Here is a 22,230-nt window from a genome sequence, read left to right on the forward strand (position 1 = left end):
ATCTTAAGCATGGAACATTGACAAAACTATATTGCAATATACCTGTATTGTCAGTATTTATCACTTAATTATAAATATAATTATAACAACAATTAGTCTCCTCACATCAGTGTTGCACATTTTTCACTAAATATGAATTAATAGCTACTGATTTGGCTTTTGTTTTTGTTGTTTTTCTAGGGGAAATGTTTATTTGCTTTTTTGATGCCTAGATTTAAGGTATGTTTCACATTTACTTTCACGAGTAAACTGACCATAATATTACTAATTTACAATATTAATTTACTGTAAGTCAAATATGGATTGTACCAACAATTGTATTAAAAAAAATCCAGTTAAGGATAAAATGAGTAATTATAGCCATTTGATTTTATATTATATTATATAAGATTATAGTCATGTATTATTTCATGGAGATTCAGCATGTAAATAATCTGCTTTCTGATTTTGCTTATCATTTACAATTGCTTAACAATTACAGAAACAGTTCAACTTTAAACATTGATATAAATGTCACATTTAGCTGTGCCTCTATTGGTGTGAAATAAGTTGTCTGATTCTGTCTCTGTATGTCTGAATGCAATGAGTGCTGTCAGTGATCAGACAGCGCTCTGTGATTGCTTGTGTCTTTCATAATTTCTTCTCATGTTCAGATGAACGAAAGGAAAAACAATTCCTTTCCTACACAACTAACAGTTTTTTTTTTCATTTCGAGGGTTCTGTTGAATAATTAATAATAGGCTAATCAATATTAAAAGTTTTAAAAAAAACTACTCAGGAATATTATTTTAAGACATAAAACATTAATAGAACGTATTTATATTTCAAGATCAATCCAACCCACCCCCTTACCAAAATATAATAATGCAGGGCCCTTGGATTTCAAATGTAAAACAATAGTCTCTTCAAATTACTTAACTGCCACTTAACTCTGCTTTGAACTAAACAATATAGCTTATTGATGTATTGGGGCTGAGAGACATACCAATTGTACTGATGGTCTCTAATGATTGTAATGATTTGCCACAGGCCACTGAATCTTTTGAATCCAATGAAAGGTACAAATGACTAATACAAATTAGTTTCCCTCCATCAAAGAGAAGAAGGACTCACACTCCTTCATTTTTAATGTTTTATGTTATCATGTAATTCTGTTAGTATCAGATGTCAGGTGTTGCAAAGTCCAAATTAATCTAATAGAAATTGATTTAATAATCCTAATGTAAATGTCTGTGACATCACTTTCCTTTGAAAGTGTTAAATGCAAGAAATTATATTCTGAGGACATGATGGGTGAGCATTACCCAGCATTACTTTAACGTAATTTCAAGCATGCAGAAACTAGTATGCATAAAGGTGCAAAAGAGATGTGACATAATTTAATTTAATCCAATTATATTCTGGCACCTGGGTTGCTGAAACACCATTTGCACAAATGAACAGAAGTACACTGTTCACATAAAAAAAAAATTTCATGCCTTTGAGGTGTGCCTGTTATTTGGTTTTAAAATGCATCTTTTGAGTCATCTCGTCCCTATAAGAGTTCAAAAAAACTTTTCCTTGCACAGCCCACATCAGCTAACCTAATACAAGATTTAGGAGATTTTTGCATATTGCTAATTGCTAAATCTAAGAAGATTATACAGGGCACTATACATTACTCTTAGCATTTTCAGTTTGTAGATCTAGGCTATTTGATCCAAGACCACAATGAATTGTCCTATGTCTGTAATTAGAGTTGAACACCATTGTCTCCTTAAATTAGCTACTGCTGTTTAGGAGCTGACCCTGATCTCCAATTTCTTGCTCAAATGCTCATTTCTCACAGCAGGGCTGTCTTTTATGTGCCTTTTTAAATAAGATATTGAACTAAATGATTCCTGGTCTTTTAGCCAATAAAGTGGTGCACTAAATTCTAAATATGCTCAACTGACATCTCGTCTCATTTAAGATCTTTCATGTAGGTTGGATCTGCCAGGCATGCTTCCATTGTCACGGTTCGTCAATCCATTGTGCCCTTCTTGTCTTATGTCTTGGTGTTGTGTGTGTGTATGGGCGTGGTCTCCGATCACTGCCGCTGATCAGTGGCGCCAGCTGCTTTCACTTTCGGCGCCAGCTGCATCTGATCAGCGGTGCCTATATATACTCACTGTTTGCGTCTTGTCTTTGTAAGATCGTTGTGATGTTTTCCGGTGTCGTTCCTGTCTGGCCTTCCCTCGTGGTATTCGTTCCCTTCCTGGATTATACGTCGTGATTCCTGTGTTGATCGTCTGCACCTTCTGGATTTGGATTTCATTTCACCATCACTCATCACTTCTGTTCCGGTTCCATCGAGGTCCCTGCGTCCCTTGCCTGTTCCTGTGTGTCGCCCTTTGTGTGGACCTGACCGTTCCTGTTTATTGTTAATAAACGAGTGTTTTCCCTGCTTTTGCCTCTTCTCCGTTTTCTGGTCGTGACAGAACGATCTGACCAAGAATGGAGGCAGCAGGTGGATCTGATTCCAGTCTCTCTGACTTCATCACCAGAAGCATCAATCGAATGGATTCGCAAGAGGAATGCATCGCGCACACAGGACAGGAGGTACAAGCTTTAGTGACGCAGGTGCCCAGCTATTCCAACAGCTGAGGAGTCCCACTGCACCACCCACACCGCCGATTCAACTCGCATCACCTGGGTCGTCCTTCCAGTCAGAGCCTCTTCTGCCGATCCCGGAGGCGTACTCAGGGGAACCAAACTTCTGCAGAGCCTTCATAACCAGGCGTTCCATGCACTTTTCTCTTCAGCCCCGTACCTTCAACAGCGAGCAGTCTAAGGTGGCTTTTGTTTTGACGCTGCTGACTGGGAGGGCGGCATTATGGGGAACGGTGGTGTGGGAGAACCAAGACCCATGCTGCGCCTCGTTCCAGGCACTCGCCGAAGAGATGAAACGAGTCTTTGATCGGTCGATGGCGGGACGAGAAGCAGCCAGAGTTCTTGCCGATCTACACCAGGGGGACCGATCCGTTTCAGACTACTCGATTGAGTTTCGCACCCTGGCGGCCGAGTGCCAATGGAACGAGGAGGCGCAGTGGGACATGTTCCTGCGTGGGCTGGCTGACCGTGTTCAGAACGAGATCTACGCGCTGGATCTACCCACTACTCTGAACGGCCTCATTAACCTGGCACTCAGGGTGGATGCACGTCTGGCCAGGAGAGAACGTCGTGCTCCTCAGGTTCCTTTTCCTTGAAGTACAGGGGATCGCAGAACCAGCAGCGGAGACACGGTCAGCCTTGCATTCGACCACGAGCCCATGCAGGTGGGTAGAGCTCGGCTTTCCCGGGAGGAGAAGGAGAGGCGGAGATCCCCTCAGACTCTGTCTTTACTGTGGGGAGGTGGGCCACTTCCTACACCACTGCCCGGTAAAAGACCAAGCCCGGTAGTAAACCTGAGGCTACTATCGGGTGGGATCTCCGCTGAGAAGACCTCATCACCATCATCCAAGCTCCTCCCGGTAAGACTGAGATGGACTACCGGCACACACGACTGTCACACCTTACTGGACTCTGGAGCGGAGGGAAACTTCATGGATCGTAAGCTGGCCCAGAAGTTACTTATTCCTGTCACCTCACTCACTCACAGCATATCCGTCAATGCTCTTACTGGCCAAAGACTCCCTAACATTGCTCTCACAACCGGGCCCATAACACTCATCACATCAGGCAATCATTCTGAAACTCTGTCATTTCTTCTATTGGACTCACCCTTAGCACCCGTAGTCCTTGGTCATCCCTGGCTCACACTCCATAACCCCCGATTAGACTGGCGTCAACTTCCATCTCCGAATGGAGCACTCAGTGTTATAAGTCTTGTCTTATGTCTGCTTGTCCGTCTGTACCTGTTTCTGTGTTTCTGGAGTAGATGGTGGATTTACTTAACGTGCCCGTTGAGTACCTGGACCTCAAGGAAGTGTTCAGTAAGTCCCGTGCTGCTTCTCTCCCTCCGCATCGTCTCTGCCTGAGGGCAAACTTTATTCGCTTTCTGTTCCAGAAAGGGAGGCTATGGAGAAATATATTTCTGATTCTCTAGCATCCAAATTCATCCGCCCTTCCTCTGCACCAGCGGGGGCGGGGTTCTTTTTTGTGGGCAAGAAGGATGGTTCTCTGCGACCTTGTATTGACTACCGGGGGTTGAATAACATCACGATAAAGAATACTTATCCTTTGCCGTTGATGTCTTCAGCATTTGAGAGGTTACAGGGAGCATCAATCTTCACATAACTGGACTTACGTGATGCCTATCATTTGGTTCGCATTAGGGAGGGGGACGAATGGAAAACCGCGTTTAACCCCCCCAAGGAGGCACTTTGAATATTTGGTTATGCTGTTTGGGCTGTCCAACTCCCCAGCGGTTTTCCAGGCACTCGTCAACGACGTGCTGTGAGATATGGTAGATCAGTTCATATATGTCTACCTGGATGACATATTGATTTTTTCATCCTCTCTCCAGCACCACGTGCAGCACGTCCGACGGGTGCTTCAGAGGTTGCTAGAGAATGGGCTTTTTGTCAAGGCGGAGAAATGCGATTTTCATGCACAGTCTGTTTCTTTTCTAGGATATATCGTCTCGTCTGAGGGAGTGCGTATGGATCTTGATAAGGTTAAGACTGTGGTAGAATGGCCAAGTCCAAATTCCCGTAAGGCCCTACAGAGGTGTCTGGGGTTTGCTAACTTCTACAGGCGTTTCATTCGCAATTTCAGCCAACTAGCCGCGCCTCTGACTGCCTTGACCTCCCCCAGAACTACGTTCAGGTGGTCCAAAACAGCTGAGGCTGTGTTCGCCAAACTGAAGAGTCGCTTCGTTTCGGCTCCCATCTTGATAGCCCCTGATTCCTCACGTCAGTTCGTGGTGGGGGTCGACGCGTCAGGTGGGGGTAGGCGCAGTTCTTTCCCAACGCTCTTCCACAGACGACAAGATGCATCCATGCGCGTTTTTTTCCCATCGTTTGTCTCCCGCTGACCGTAACTATGACATTGGTAACAGAGAGTTGTTGGCGGTCAAGTTAGCGTTGGAGGAGTGGCGTCATTGGTTAGAAGGATTGGGGGTACCTTTTATCGTCTGGACCGATCACAAGAACTTAGAATATATCAGCACTGCCAAAAGACTCAACCCCAGGCAGGCTCGGTGGGCTCATTTTTTCGGTCGTTTTGATTTTTCTCTTTCGTACCGCCCGGGTTCCAAGAACATCAAACCCGACTCCTTTTCTCGTATTTTTGACCTTTCCAAACACCTGTCCACTCCCGAGTGCATTTTACCAGAGAACCTATTTATCTCTACACTCTCATGGGAGATCGAGTCGAAGGTCAAGACGGCCTTAGAAGGGGTAAAGCCTCCGCCCGGTAGCCCAACGAACCGGTTATTTGTGCCAGAGGGAGTACGGTCCGACGTCATGCGATGGGGGCATCGTTCCAACGTGGCCTGTCATCCAGGGGTAAATCACACCAGTTTTTTGGTTAAGCAACTATTCTGATGGCCGTTAATGGCTCGCGAAATTCGCAGTTTCATCTTGGCTTGCTCGGTTTGTGCCACTGGTAAGACTTCCAATCGACCCCCAGATGGGTTACTCCAACCGCTGTCTGTCCCTTCGAGACCCTGGTCCCACATTGCGCTAGATTTTATTATCGCCCTCCCACCCTCCCAGGGCAAGACGGTCGTTTTGACCGTTGTGAACCGGTTCTCGAAGGCGGCTCATTTCATTCCCTTGTCCAAATTACCATCTGCCAAGGAAACAGCGGAGACTGTCGTTGACCACGTTTTTCGCTTACATGGCCTCCCGATTGATGTGTTTTCCGACAGGGGTCTCCAATTCGTATCCAAATTTTGGCGTTTTAAGAACGTTGCGATGTTTGGTATCCAAGAATCCTTCCTCCTGGAGTCAGCAGCTTTCAATGGTTGAGTACGCTCATAACTCGTTACCAGTGTCATCCACGGGCCTATCTCCGTTTGAGGGTAGTTTAGGTTACCAGCCACCTATTTTTCCTAGTCTGGTCCCCTCCGCTCACGCCTTCGTCCAGAGGTGCCACCGCACATGGACCAGAGCCCGAGAGACTCTGCTCCAAGTGGGGGCGCGCACCAAGGCCAAGGCCGATCGCCACCGGTCGAAACCTCCCATATACATCGTCGGTCAAAAAGTGTGGCTTTCAACTAAGAACATTCCACTCCGCTCCGTGTCTAATAAGTTAGCTCCTAAATTTATCGGCCCGTTTACTGTCACCAAGATTATTAGTCCGGGGGGAGTCCGACTCAAACTCCCTCCTGCGTACAGGAGAATTCATCCTGCCTTTCATGTGTCCAAATTAAAACCTGTGTTTCATTCTCACTTTAATCCGCCTGCCCCGGTTCCTCCTCCGCCGCGACTCGTAGATGGGGAACCTACTTATTCGGTTAATCGCATTTTGGACTCTAGGCGGAGGGGACGCGGATTCCAGTACCTGGTGGACTGGGAAGGTTACGGTCCGGAGAAGAGAAGTTGGGTACCTGCTAGGGACATTCTGGACCACTCCATTATCGATGATTACAATCGACCGGTAAGGACGTCTGGTAACGCCAGGAGGCGTTCCTAGGAGGGAGGGTACTGTCACGGTTCGTCAATCCATCGTACCCTTCTTGTCTTATGTCTTGGTGTTGTGTGTGTGTATGGGCGTGGTCACCGATCACTGCCGCTGATCAGTGGCGCCAGCTGCTTTCACTTTCGGCGACAGCTGCATCTGATCAGCGTTGCCTATATATACCCACTGTTTGCGTCTTGTCTTTGTCAGATCGTTGTGATGTGTTCCGGTGTCGTTCCTGTCTGGTCTTCCCTCGTGGTCTTCGTTCCCTTCCTGGATTATACATCGTGTTTCCTGTGTTGATTTTCTGCACCTTCTGGATTTGGATTTCATTTCACCATCACTCATCACTTCTGTTCCGGTTCCATCGAGGTCCCTGCGTCACTTGCCCGTTCCTGTGTGTCGCCCTTTGTGTGGACCTGACCGTTCCTGTTTGTTGTTAATAAACGAGTATTTTCCCTGCTTTTGCTTCTTCTCCGTTTTCTGGCCGTGACATCCATAGAACAATTTGAACCAATTTAAAACTTACTAAAAAGCTTTATAACAGAGTGAAATTATAATAATAAATGTTGTAAACTTGTAATAGGCTATTTATTTATCAAAATAACAGGTGTCTATACTTTGTGTGTGAATATGTATATGTATTGTACACTCTTAGAATTCAGTTTAATTCAATTTTAATCAAAAATTATTTGTATAGCGCTTTTCACAATATAGTTTCAAAGCAGCTTTACAGAAAATGCATGTTTACATAATTTAAATAGGCTAATCTGTTAGTGACTGCATCAAAATAATGTCCATATGTCAGAAATGTACAGTTATAAGTTAATACAAATCATGCAGTTAGCTAACATTATGTAGGGTGAATTGCCCTAATGTGGGACACTGCCTAATGTGGGACACCTAAGGTCTAGTGTTTGTAGGTCCCCCATATGAATGACAGTGAAACTATAGGTTAGACAAAACTGTGGTGTCATGTGACAAAATCACATGACCTATCAAATGTCCAATCATATTTGAGGGTGCAGCAATCATCAAACAGGAAACACCTTGTGTGAAAACCATATGAAAGTTAATGACATAGAGTTTTAACAAATTTGTTGTTAAGGAGTTAAATAGATTTTAAACAAAGCAATCCTGCTACTTTTTAGCCTAATATGCTTATGAAATCTTTGTCCATCAAACAATAGTGTAACTTTATGTGTATAAACTATATATTTTATATTTTTATCAAATTTCCTAGTGTCCCACATTAGGAAATGTGGTTTCCAAATCCGGGACAGCATGATCAGCCTAATGTGGGACAGTACTTCAATGAGTCAAAAATGTGTGGTGGGGCATGGTTTAAATTTTTGTTGTTGTTTTAATTTTAATACAAATATTAATAATGTTTATATTAGACAAATCTTAACTAAAGAAAAAATAATTTCACCCAAGGCATTGATGATATGGAAACAGGATTTTCATACCTTTTTTCAGATTCTGTGGTCAGATATGAATAAATATGTAATTCCTAATAAATAAGCCAAAGAAACTCACTTTAAAATAATAAATAGATATTATCCATGTAATGATTTTATCAGTAAATTTAATGAAGGGGTTTCTCCATGATGCTGTTTTTGTAAAGAGGAAACAAACAGTTGTACATTTATTTTTTAGTTGTAATTATAACAAATTGTTTTGGTCCAAAGTTTCTGTTTATTTGTTAGGTGTTTTAGAAATTCATCACTATAACTGATATAATGGTCTTGATTATGGATTGTGATACTGGTTTACTGGAAATGGATAATATAACTAAACATTTTGTTATTTTAGATGTTTCATCCATTCATAACCAAGAAAATTACTAACTAAGATTTTAAAAAGAATCTAAAATAAAATAAGATTATACTATTCTGCATGTATCAATGTGATTTTTGGTCTTTTATCATAGATTTTTCAGTGTCCCATATTGGGAACACAACTGTCCCACATTAGGAAGTTGCAGATTTTCTCAGACAACTTGCAATAAGAGCACTAATATGTCTATAATTTCTCTTATGAATGGGTTATCTGAATTTTCTCTTTTGATTTGATTAGGACATATACTGGGGGTTTTAAAAATGTATTGGGTGTGGATATAATGTTTTGGTTACACATCACAATCTGTCACAGAAGTCTGAAGTGCAAAAAATGTCCCACATTAGGGCAATTCACCCTATTCATTTTAGGCAGAAACAATAAGCTCATTAAAGCAATTAGCCTATTACAAAGTTGATCATAATTATTAGAATATATAGAAAATCTGTCAGTTGATATGTTGATTCAGAGTTGGCATTATTTATGCAGTTGGGTCATCTAAATTAGAAGAAAAAGATCAGTGGGGTTTCTAAATAAAACCAGAGACTAAAACCCTGTTCTTGACTCTGTTTTAACTAGGGGTCCGCCGATCCGATACTCAGTATCGGTATTGCTCCGATACTAGCAATATTTGCCGGATCGGGTATCGCCAGACGAGACCATCCAAATCCGATACGATTGTATAGCCTGTTATTGTTATACAACACAAAAGGCACAAAAACATTATAAAGCACTATAATGTTTTCGTGTACTGTATTCCAAGATTTCTGAAGCCATTACATATAGTTTAATGTGAGGTACAGATTTAAATCGTTAAATTAATCTTCACCTAAGTGCTTTCCTCCGCTGCGGCTGTCAGTCATTCTCAGCACTCAAACAGCGCGTCGCGCTCGGGTAAAACAGTCAACACGATGAAACTCTCTCCAAGATGAGTCAATGTTCCTATTATTATACTGTAGATATGTTGATAAAGGTCTATGGTTTGCATAAAAGGACTTTAACGTGCTGGAGTTTCACATGTTACTTTCAACCGGGTGTCTGTTAGATCACAACACAACTCCTCAGTGATCACAACACTGGAGTAGAGAGCGTATATTTATTGCTCTTAATATAATTGCTCTTCACACGCACATTAACTGAAATTTAAAACTGTTAAAAGGCTCAAACTAATGAATAAATAAAGAAATATATGTATATCTTACTTTTGTGCTTTGAACTTTTCAATGCGACGCACTGCGCGCCGTGACTCCATGTTGCTTCGAGCGCATCATTCTGCGCACGGGATGCGCATAATGTTTCGTGCCGCTTTGAATTGGAGCCTTTCATATTACAATACTTTTGCGCAATTGCAGTTTATTGATAGCCTTAGTTGTTCTGTCCAATCTATGTATCATATGTTGCTGCTTCATTAAAAAGTTGCGCTTAAAATTTTAAAATAAATGTATTTTAAGTATATAGTATATATTTTGTCTGTATTGTTTTACAAAGTAAGGAAAATAATGTTTAAGTCAAGCTTTGATGCCTTTAACAAAAGAATAATCCCAGTCTCTTCCCCACAGTGAGGCATACAGATACAGTTTATTAGGTAATTTGGCACTGTTTTTTTAATTATTATTTTATTATTGGATCGGATCGGTATCGGCCAATACTGAGTCCCAGGTATCGGAATCGGTATCGGAGGCAAAAAAAGCGGATCGTGTCACCCCTAGTTTTAACCCTTTAGCACGTATGATCACACCGGTGTGATTGGATTAGAACGGTCAGTGCATCACGTGATCAACTGCTAAATTTAAATGTGCCTCAGCAGTTGACTGGCGCTGAGCCAGAGACGGACGCGCTCAGCGCTTGTCATATATCAAAACTATTCAGTGTTTTCAACCACATAATGTATAATTTAGGTGTGAGACATTTAGAATCACACATAAGTACTAGAAAAACAATGAATTTGAGTTTGTAAAATACACTGATGTCTATAGAAGCGGCAATAATCCTCCATTTTACGACACGTTTTATACATATCACATTGTGTAAGTAGCTTTAAAGTTTACCCATAGTCTTCTCCCAGTTCACCGGACACTTACTTTCACTTACTTTCACTTTTATTTTAAGAGTGATACAATTCAAGCATGTATGAATTTGTGCATTCATGTTCCCACTGATAATTTTCCAAATTTTTCAGTTTTATGTGTCAAATAGCTGTTAAAATAATACACTTGTTAAATATACACATGCTTGGTCAGATCTAACAAATCACATATGATGTATCTGGCACCATTTTGCTGCTGTGGTATACAGCAAAATAAGGCAATGAAGAGTTGCTTTGAACATGAGCGGAAATGTTGCGCTGTCATGAGTGGTAGAGGAGTATCTCTGTTGCCACGGAGATTAGAACATCCAAGGTGCACCCAAGCAAAGCTTAAAATCCTGTCAATTAGAGATAATTTGTTCAAATGTCCATAAAACAAGGAAAATTACATTACCTCTGCAAGCTTTCAAAGCCATTCCTTTGTCAATGAATTCTTAACTTTGACTATGAAACACCTTATGAACAACATCATGAGGAATGCCCTTATTGACCCCCAAATGTGCTGTTCATTAGCCTACTGTTAAATTCAGCCATATAGAAAAAAAAGAAAAGACAATCTTTTATCTAAATTCATTTTCTTTTAAAATCTCATTCTATAATTAAATAATAAGGTATATTAGCACCACTTATTCAAAGAGAGAGAAAAAGAAAATAATCGCATTTAGCTACAGGTCATTTGTTTTAATTTTTCTGTTGTGTTTTCTCGTTACGTTTACCTAATGTGATCAGCTTTATTAGTAACTAAATAATGCTCATCCCAAAATCGTATTCATTCAGCTATCGGAATAAAGGAGAAGGGAAAAGGAAACAATTCCGATTACTTCATAAATTCATAGAAAAACCATGTAGAAAGTTGCTGTGTGTACACACTACTTCTGATCAAACAAAGCCATTTAATTTTACAGCCTGAAAATGCCCACATTAACTCTTTCCATGCCATTGATGTAATTTTCTGCCAATCAAAGTTTTCACTGTTAAATGGTAGGGGGCGCTATTATCCATCTTCTGAAAGAGTACAGAATCTCCTGATTAAAAAACAGGCGAAGAAGAAGCAGAAATCAAACACTCCAGACTTGTGGACTCACTCAGAGTCCACACTTTGGTGATTCCGAGGGCACATTGAGAGGTATTTTTGGGACCGACTCGATCAAGCCTTATTCCTCTCCATACAGACCGGAAATAAACTGAAAGGCCATCTCATCAGTCCCTTTATTAGATAAAAATCACAAATATCATACTCGTTCGGTTCACATGACGTCACTGTAGCTTTGCGCCGCCACTTGACGACCGACGGTCTCAGTAATGCCTGCAATATGTTGCTGCAACAACAGCCCAAAGAGGAACCCCAAACTGGTATTTTATTCTATACCAAAAGAAAAGGATAGAAGAAATGTCTCATATTGTATGAATGTCTCATATTGTATCATGTCTCATCTGTCTGTGCGCACACACCCGACCCGAAGCGTGCAGCCATAGACCCCTATACAGCGCGCAAGTAATGTATTGAGCTGTTTCGTGTCTGAATGGACAAATACACACAACATTATGTTTAAATGTCCGTTTTGGAGAGTATTCACGTAAAATATGTCGGTTATGTCTTAAACAGAGTTGTCATCCAGTCTCTTTGGGAGAGAGAGAGAGAGAGAGAGAGAGAGAGAGAGAGCGAGAGAATTGAATTTTAACACACCTTTTATTACAAATAACCTAATACTAATACATTCAGTTCCTACCTACAAGAGTACAAAAACCATACACATTTCAATATTATCAAATATACAAATAAAAAATAATAAAGAAAAATAAAAATCATTCCAAAATATGTGCAAACTGTAAGCTCTCATTAATTATTTCACACAGAGCCCCCTTATAACACCAAATCAGTTCAAAAGACATAAGATCCCCCATAGCCTTATAAAACCGAAAGTCAATCAAAATCCTAGATTTTACTAGGTTAAGAAACACAATCTGCAAATTAACACTTGAATTGCGTTAAATTCTTATTTTTCTAGTGTCATATATCGCCTTCTTCGCTTGACCCAGTGAAAAATTCAATAATTGACAACAAAATCGACATCTCCGGATATATTTAAATCCAAAAATAAACATTTCCAAAGAAAAAGTCTCATCAAAACGACCAAATAAACTCTTTAAAACCTGAAACAATGGTGAAAGCCTGTTACAATGCATAAAAGCATGAAATATGTTCTCCTTCTGAAAACAAAAAGGGCATTCATCGCTAGTATCATGGTTTATGACTGAAACAAGCGCATTCACGGCAATTGCTCCGTGAAGGATCCTCCACTGTAAGTCATCCACTTTTTTTGGCAAAGGTGACTTGTATAACGCTCGCCATGTATAACGCATAACATCCTCTCCTATATGAAGAACAGAACGCCAAGGCGTATCAACTCTTTTATGCAAACACTTCTTATTCAGAGTTTTGACACAGTTTTTGTACAGAATTTTTCCAGACACTGGATTAGGACCCATTAACATCAACAAGTTGGGTTGTAAAAAAACACCTTCACATTCTTCAAATCAGTCAACAGACACAAATCCGGAAAAGGGTCATTGCAATCTGGAGTAATTAACCCTTCAGTATAATCTTCCAGCAGTTTAACTTCCTCTGACGTAAGCGCTGACTTCCATTCTCCAAGTAATTTGGCCATTATGCGTTTCGATTTCAACCCCAACTGTCTGACGACCGCATCGACATTCACAAAGTCCAGTCCAGGCAGTTTAAATAATTGTCCAAGCGTTAAAACTCCAGCATTAAGAAGAATGTTACACATTGCAGGGAGTGTCTTTCCATTTGACAAGTCCAAGCGCGATCCATGAACCAGAGGTTCTTGTAGCAACCAATGCAGAGAGGTCAAAGAGCTGGGTCTCTGCACCTTGAACAATGACCAAACTTTAAATAGATTCCGATAAAAAATGGGCAGCTTAGACAAGTCCATCCTTTGCAGATTCAACCAAAACAAAGATCTCTCAAAGTCTAGACCTCTGAAATTTCGCAAAATGACACAAGCAGCATGTTTCCAGTTTGAGCCCACTGGCCCAGTCAACAGCCTTTGGGCAAACTGAAGCCTAAAGGCTGCTATTCTGCTCTGTATATGCATTAAACCATGTCCTCCTTCTTCTTTGGGTAAATATAGAATGGCTTTCAGCACCCAATGCATCTTGTCCCAAAAAAAATCAACTAAAATAGACTGTAATCTTGGCAATAAATCTCGCGGAGGATTCACACAATTAAATCGATGCCATAGAGTAGATGCAATTAAATTGTTTATAATCAATACTCGACCTTTATAGGACATTTTAGGGAGCAAAAATTTCCATTTGTTTAGGCGACCTTTAAACTTCTCCACAATCCCTTCAAAATTCTTTTTCATAAACATTTCATCCCCTAAAAACACTCCCAAATATTGTAAACCTTCCTTGGTCCAGGATAAACCTTCTGGAAGTTTTGGTTCCATATTGACCCAACTTCCAACCAATATTGCTTCACTCTTGGACCAATTTACTTTTGTGGCAGAATTTTTTAAAAAAAATTTCAAGATCTCCAACAACACATCTCTCTGTCCATTAATTAGAATGACAATGTCGTCAGCATATGCCGATAACTTAAAAACATTTGTACAACATGGAACACGTACTCCAGACACTTGTGCTCTTAATTTATTTAAGAGAGGCTCTATAGCCAAAGTATACAGCATTCCAGATAATGCACAACCTTGTCTGATACCTCTGAACACTTTGAAAGGGGCACACAAATTTCCATTAATTTTTAAAATACTTTCGACATCATTGTACAACACTTTAATCAAGGAAATAAAACCATTGCTAAAAACCAAAAGCTGTTAAAAGATTCCATAAATACAAGTGTTCCACTCTGTCAAAAGCTTTTTCTTGGTCAATTGATACAAGGCCAAAGTCCAGTTTTAAGTTTTTACCTATATCTAAAATATCTCTAATAAAGGAAATGTTATGAAAAATTTGTCTCCCTGGAACACAATATGTCTGATCGGGATGAATAATTTGACTTATAACTTCACTTAATCTACTCGCCAGAACTTAAGTAATTTGTAATATGTACACAGCAAGCTCACAGGTCTCCAATTTTTTATCTCATTTAGATCACCTTTCTTTGGCAATAATGTAAGAATACTTCTTCTACAACTTAAAGGTAGTTGTCCATTAAATCAGACTTTCATTTATTACTTGCAATAAATCTGAGCTCACCTCTGTCCAAAACGTCCTATAAAATTCAACTGGTAGCCCATCTATTCCAGGTACTTTACCACCTTCCATACTTTGAAGTGCCTTTTCTAATTCCTCTAAAGTAACAGGTTTACTAAGTTCAGCATTTACTTCTTCAGATATTTGAGGCAGATTTTCAAAAAAACCTCTCATCTTGCATTTCATCAAGTTTTAATTCACTCTCATATAATTTTCCATAAAAACTAACTGCCCTATTTCTGCTTTCAAAAGGATCTGAAAACACATCTCCAGTCTCAGAACGTAAAGTGTGTATAAACCTTTTTTGCCCATTTTTCTTCTCTAAATTAAAAAAGAACTTAGAAGGTGCATCCATCAAACTCTATATTCTGAAATCTTGACCTTAACAGAGCTCCTTGTGCAGTTACATCTAACAGGTCATTAAAAAAATTCTTTTTCTCTTTAAAACTCTTGATAACAGTCAACTCTCCAGTGACTTCAGCAAGTTCTTGCAATTCCTTTAGTTATTTTTCTAACATTTCAATTGCACCTTTTCTTTCTCTTGTGGCATTAAATGAATAATATTGGCATAACTGTCTCACTTGAGTTTTTGCAAAATCCCACCACTATTGTACAGATTGAAAGGAAGATTTTTTTAATCTAAAATCAATCCAAAAATCTTTAAAAATACCTTTACAGAAAAAGATCACATAACAGATTATTATTCAAGTGCCAATAAGCACTTTTTGGCTTAATAGAAACCACGGTCACGTCACATTTTACTAGACTATGGTCAGAAAAACCAACTGGGATAATAGAACACCCCCTAAAAAAATTAAGTTGATGTTTATATCCATAGAATCTATCCAACCTCGCTAGAGATATCAGATTATCTTGAACATGCGTCCAAGTATACTGCCTTTGCTTAAAATGAAAATTTTTCCACACATCAGCAATCTCATTAGACTTCATCAATTCAATGAGTCTCTTTCGTGATGGCATATGAGGCTCGACATGATTTCTGTCTGTTAAGTTCTCCGTACAATTAAAATCCCCCCCTAAAATTAAAACATCTTCTGTGTTACAATTTGCTAATACCTGACTCAGCGTATCTAAAAAACACATTCTTTCGATTGCTCTGGTAGGAACATACACAGAAATAAATACAAAAAAACAATTCTCGAACTGGGCTCTGACTTTTAGCAGTCTACCCTTTAAAATCTCTTCTACTTGATATGAACAAGGAACAAAACTCTTGGAAAATAATATAGCAACACCTCCACCGGTGGAACTTAAATTACTTAAAATAGACAATCCATCAAATTCTCTTGCCCAATCACTCGCATTTATCTCATCACTATGAGTCTCGCTTGAGCAAATAAAACATGCACTTTTTTTGTCTAATTGTTTCAAAAAGACAAAACCGCTTTTTACTTTCTCTTGCCCCATTCATATTCAGAGAAGCAATACATATTTCTCCCATAAATGAGGAAAGAAAAAAGCAAATTAGACTCAACAAACACAACCCCACATAAATGCGTTTTTCATTTTTCATTACAACTATTGGACTCTGGTTGGGCATTAAGCTTAGCAAGTATTTTCTTCAGACGATATATTTCTTGATTACTAAAACACCCTTCACTCCTATAAATTCTTGCTTTATCAATGAACTGCAGTACATCAGGAAAAAACTCTTCAATACGAACTTTTCTCACATTCTTATTTGCCTTCAAAAAAGATTTAATGTCATCTGAACTATAAATCCTATTTGAAAAGCCACTTAGCGGCAAACTGCACTCCACACACTGAAAAATCACTTTCACTTTTTGTGTCCGTTTGGCTTAAGTCGCGACTCAATCCTTTTTTTGCTTACTGATCTGAATGACGCTGTTCTAGCCTTCACTTCAGTGGCGTTTTAAAAGTACAATCGTCCAACTCAGGCTCCATCACACTTCCAAGATTAACAGAAGATTTGTCTACCGTGTCCACAACACAGACTCTATTATCCACCTCATTATCTTCACCCACAGTGACCATCATTCCTTCATCCTCCTCAGAACGATCTGCCCGCTGTACATCCACTGTCACTGTGGCAGCCGCCGGCGCCGCTATCTGCACTAAACTCGGCCCAGGCACCGCATCCTCTGCGACTATCGCAGCGACATCCCGATTTACATTTACAATGTTTCCATCTTCTAAAACCGGTAAAGGTCTCTCATTAATCTTATCCTGTCTACCTGGACACGCACGGAACATATGTCCCAATTCACCACAATTAAAACACTTCATGTTGTTTGTAGTGGCAAAAAATACATAATTAAAATCCTCCTGTCGAAAATTTAAGGATAAATCCAGTTCAATTCAATTCAATTCAATTCAAGTTTATTTGTATAGCGCTTTTCACAATACACATTGTCTCAAAGCAGCTTTACAGAAAGTGCATTTCGGAAATGTACATAGAAAAATACAGTTAGTTAATCATGTATTAATTTATGGCAAAACATATCGCCGACTTTGAGTCGTCTCTTCACAGGTGTCGAGTCGTCTCTTCACAGGCGTTGGGGCATCTGAAGTCTCCGTGAGAGGCTGGATACAAACTGGAGCTGACGAACGCTATTTACCTCGGGACTAGCGTCCCGAGATAACAGCAGAAAGGCAGATGGGAAATAATTAGCATAGCTGATGTTCATAATGTTAATGCATTCGAACTGATTCAGCAGTAGTATTAAAGGTTAAGCATTAAGTGAATGCTTGGTTAAAGAGATGCGTCTTTAATCTAGTTTTAAACTGGGACAGCGAGTCTGAGTCTCGAACAATATCAGGAAGGCTATTCCAGAGTTTAGGAGCTAAATGCGAGAACGCCCTCCCTAGTTTAGTTGACTTAGATATCCTAGGAATGACCAGAAGCCTCGAATTTAGTGATCTTAAAGAGAGCGATGGATTGTATGGCGATAGAAGGTCTGTTAAATACACAGGAGCTAAACCATTTAGGGCTTTATAGGTCAGTAGGAATACTTTGTAATTGATACGTAACTTAATAGGTAACCAGTGTAGAGATGATAAAATAGGTGTTATATGATCATATTTTCTTGATCTAGTAAGAACTCTAGCGGCTGCATTTTGCACTAACTGTAGCTTGTTTATTGAGGATGCAGGACAACCAGCTAATAAAGCATTACAGTAATCTAGTCTCGAGGTCATGAATGCATGAACTAACTTTTCTGCATCAGAAACAGATAGCATGTTACGTAGCTTAGCAATGTTTTCTAAGGTGGAAAAAGGCTGTTCTTGTAATATATGAAATATGATTTTCGAAAGTCAAGTTGCGGTCTAGTATAACACCCAGGTCTTTTACTGTAGTGGATAAAGTAACAGGACATCCTTCTAAATTAAAGTTGTATTGTAAGGGATTTTGTGGGTAGTTTTTGGGACCAATAAGTAGTACCTCCGTTTTATCTGAATTTAATAGCAGGAAATTACACGTCATCCAGCATTTTATATCATTTAGACACTCTGTCAATTTAGATAAGTTAGTGTTTTCATCTGGTCGTGATGAGATATATAATTGAGTGTCATCAGCATAACAGTGGAAATTAATTCCATGTTTTCTTATAATATTACCAAGTGGCAGCATGTATATTGAGAATAGCAGAGGGCCTAACACCGATCCTTGCGGCACTCCATAGTCTACTGACGTTATCTTTGATTTTTCCCCATTTAAACAGACAAAATGGTAACGGTCTGATAAGTACGATGTAAACCAGCTTAATGCCTGTCCCTGAACACCAGTGTAGTTTTGTAGTCGATCCAAGAGTATTTTATGATCGATAGTGTCGAACGCAGCGCTAAGATCGAGTAGAACTAGTATTGAGATACAGCCTTGGTCAGAAGCTAAAAGTAAATCATTTGTAATTTTAACTAGCGCAGTTTCTGTGCTATGATGCGGTCTGAATCCCGACTGGAATTTTTCATAGATATCATTTTCTTGCAAGAAAGAGCACAATGGAGGGGGGATAAATGGTGGCACATTTGATAACGTCACCTTTTTAGAAGGTGTAGACAAGGGAAGCACTGGTGTAAAAGTACCGTTAATCACTATATTTCGCTTTGTACTAACTGATTTGCTAAATCCACTGTTTTCACGAATACTACAACAGCGCTGTTCATACGAGACGCTGATACAATATTCTCATGTCCGACCGCTTCTCCCACCGCTAAACTGCATCCCTCCACACCAGCAACTGAGTCTATTTTTACACCATGACGCCTTGTCAAAGAATCGAAACTCCCACCACTACCTGGGGTAGCCATGAGAGAGAGAGAGAGAGAGAGAGAGAGAGAGAGAGAGAGAGAGAGAGAGAGAGAGAGAGAGGGGAAAACAAAGCATGCAAATGGAAATTATCGCGGTCAGAAAAATTATCGAGCTCATTTTTTTTATCGTGCGATTAATTGATTTATTGACTATCGCGACAGGCCTAATCCAGATTAATGACAGCTAGCCGTGAGCCGTGGCTAACAGCTGGCAAGCTACCAGCTGTTAGCCACTTAGCTAGCTAACAACTCGTTACCTAGTCAGAGCAAACTACCACCAAAATCATACATTTGAATTTTTTTTATAATACCAACATTTCCCATGATTAAATATAAATCCTTGGTGGCCAGGTGCCGCACTTTTACCTCTTTTACCCATCCAGCAACAGCATATTGATAGGCGTCTGTACTCTTGAAAGCCTTCAAGCGATCGCCACCGTATGGGGAGGGGTTATGCACAAGATAAATATATATATCATGGAAGGCAAATTGGGGCAAGCCTCGGGCAGATAATAATGGAAAAAAGAAAACTGGGGGTAACAAATAAGGATCGGAGCCTAAAATTAAAATTGTATCCATGTATCTCTGTCTTTCTCTCTCATTCAAATGGGCAGTTTGGGCGGCCATACCGGGCGAGATCGGTCGTCAATATGGCGGCGTTCTATTTCTAGTGACGTAGTACTAAGTTATTTAGCATCGATCCAGAATAGGATTTCTTTTCTTTTCCCAAATCTACAGTTTTATATTTTTATAGTGTATGCCACCTGGGCATTAGACAATAGATTAGGGCTGGGAAAAGATTAATCGCATCCAAAATAAAAGTTTGTGTTTACATAATATATGTGTGTGCACTGTGTATAATTATTTTGTATATATAAATACACACACATGCATGTATACATATAAGAAAAAATTTATATTTATATATAAAAAAATTATATTTATATATAATATAAATTATAAATAAATATATACAGTATATACATGCAAATATTCCTTAAATATATACATGCATACTGTTTATATGTGATAAAGGCTATATATATATATATATATATACATATATATATATATATAGCCTATATAGTAAAGTGTAATTTATTCCTGTGATTCAAGCTGAATTTTCAGCATCATTACTCCAGTCTTCAGTGTCACATCACTCACATAATCCTTCAGAAATCATTCTATTCCATTATTTATATTTTATGTTGGTTGTTTCAACCAATTTTCAATCACTGCCTGCTAGCTAGTTAGCTAGCGCGACTTCGTCAGCTGTGACAGTAAGGGTTCGTTAATGAATCGCTACCACCTTTATAGCAACTTTTATTTAATTTAATTTTTTGGGATATACTAACTTTTCATTATGTGACGTGTTGGCTGTACTTAATTCTGCCACGGCAGACCTCTTTGCGTGATCACGAAGGTAGGCTAATGGCTGAATCAAAATTTATAAGCAAAATCACGGGAATCAATACAGCCCAGTTGTGCTAAAATAAATATCATGAGACGTCCATCATCAGATGAATGATATGGAAAAGTTAAGTTAGAGCCGCTAAAGCCAGTGCTACTACTCATGCGAACATGAAAACTAAGCTTTTCCCTCCAAAAATATAGCCTAAAACGTAATATACAGTATTTCATTGTCACCCTGCCTCTCCAAATGCAAAACTGACATTAACAAAATGCAATAATGCAATAACAGCTGAAAAAGTACTTGGGTGTGTGTTTTATTTTATATTTACCGTTCAATAATGCAATCGCTGCTGTCTGTCCCATAGAAGAACCTGACAGCCAGCGTATGTTTGGAACTATTGGGGCTTACATGAACCACGTGACAGCCATAGCGGTGACATCAAAGAGTGTGGCAACTATTTCTCTCTATGGCTCTGGGGACGACCTACGGTCTCGTAGACTCAGCGAGCACGTGCAATTAAGTCCACGAGACCGAAAGTCCACATGTAGTGCGCCATTTGGGACAGGACCGCATTGCTTATGCACATGTAAAACAAGGCGATCATCAAACATTAAACACCATATAGCCTAAATCAAAACTATGAAGTTAAAATGATATCATAAAGAATCTCATGTAAGATCTGTGAAAGTGTACATAAGATTGAAAGCATAAATTAAATTTGCATGTGCAAGAAAAGATATGTAAAGGTGTAAATCGCCCTTCAAGTGTAAGAAAAAAATATTTGCAGCATTTAACTGTTATTCGTAAGTGTAATTCATGTATTTTGAAGCTGCAGCTTCATGCTAACGCAAAATAAATAGGACCTGTATTCTTCAGACTTTCATTTTCCCGCGCTTACACTTTTGGCACGGTTTTTGCGAACAAATGTGGCCAAAAGCATTGCAAGCCTGTGAACAGCAATTTGCAACCGAAAACAACAGAGGCAGGAACTGCAAAACAGATTAATTGCGTAAAATCAAACTTTATGTAAAAAAATAAACTGTAGCAAATGTCTAAATGACTTGTTGTGTGCATGAGGCAAAAAATTCCCGAAATAACCCGATTTGTACAGTTGCGTTTTTCTTTTACCTGCGCATATACAGTTTTGGCACGATTCTCTCACTCACTGAGCTTTGCAAGTGCGAAGAGGAGGGCGGGTCCACCTTCTTCATGTAGCCAATCAAATGAGCTTCTCACTGGCAGTCGATTTACTCTGATCTGATTGGTTCAATAAACACGCCAGTCACCAGAACACATCTTTATCTTACTTTGGCTTAGAAACGTTCTCATTGCCGAAATGGTACTTTTAATGCACACATACATGTTAACTAAGTAAATAAATGAGCAAATAAATAAATAACTTCTCTTGCACATGCAAATTTAATTTACGCTTGCAATCGTATGTACACTTTCACAGATCTTACCCTGCGCATGCGATTCTTTATGGCATCATTTTACCTTCATACTAAATTTCCTAACGTTTACAGAATGAAAGGAAGAGGAGAGGTAAAGGACTGTGAAGCTTTGGGGGTGTTGGTGGAAATTATTAACTCGATATATGTTTTGACCATCGTTCTGAATCCGATCTGGACGAACATAGTCTGACAAAAAACACATTTTTCTAAGATTTTTGTTCAAAATGTTGCTTTTATTTTTACCCACATTCAAGTGTTGATAAAACGAAAATGTTTTTTTTTTTTTTTTAAAGCAGATGGCTCTGTTCCTTCTTTTGATTATT

This window comes from Siphateles boraxobius, unplaced genomic scaffold (assembly GCF_051911475.1).
Source record: "Siphateles boraxobius isolate OS27281-9 unplaced genomic scaffold, OSU_SipBor_1 20, whole genome shotgun sequence".
In the NCBI taxonomy this organism is placed as follows: domain Eukaryota; kingdom Metazoa; phylum Chordata; class Actinopteri; order Cypriniformes; family Leuciscidae; genus Siphateles; species Siphateles boraxobius.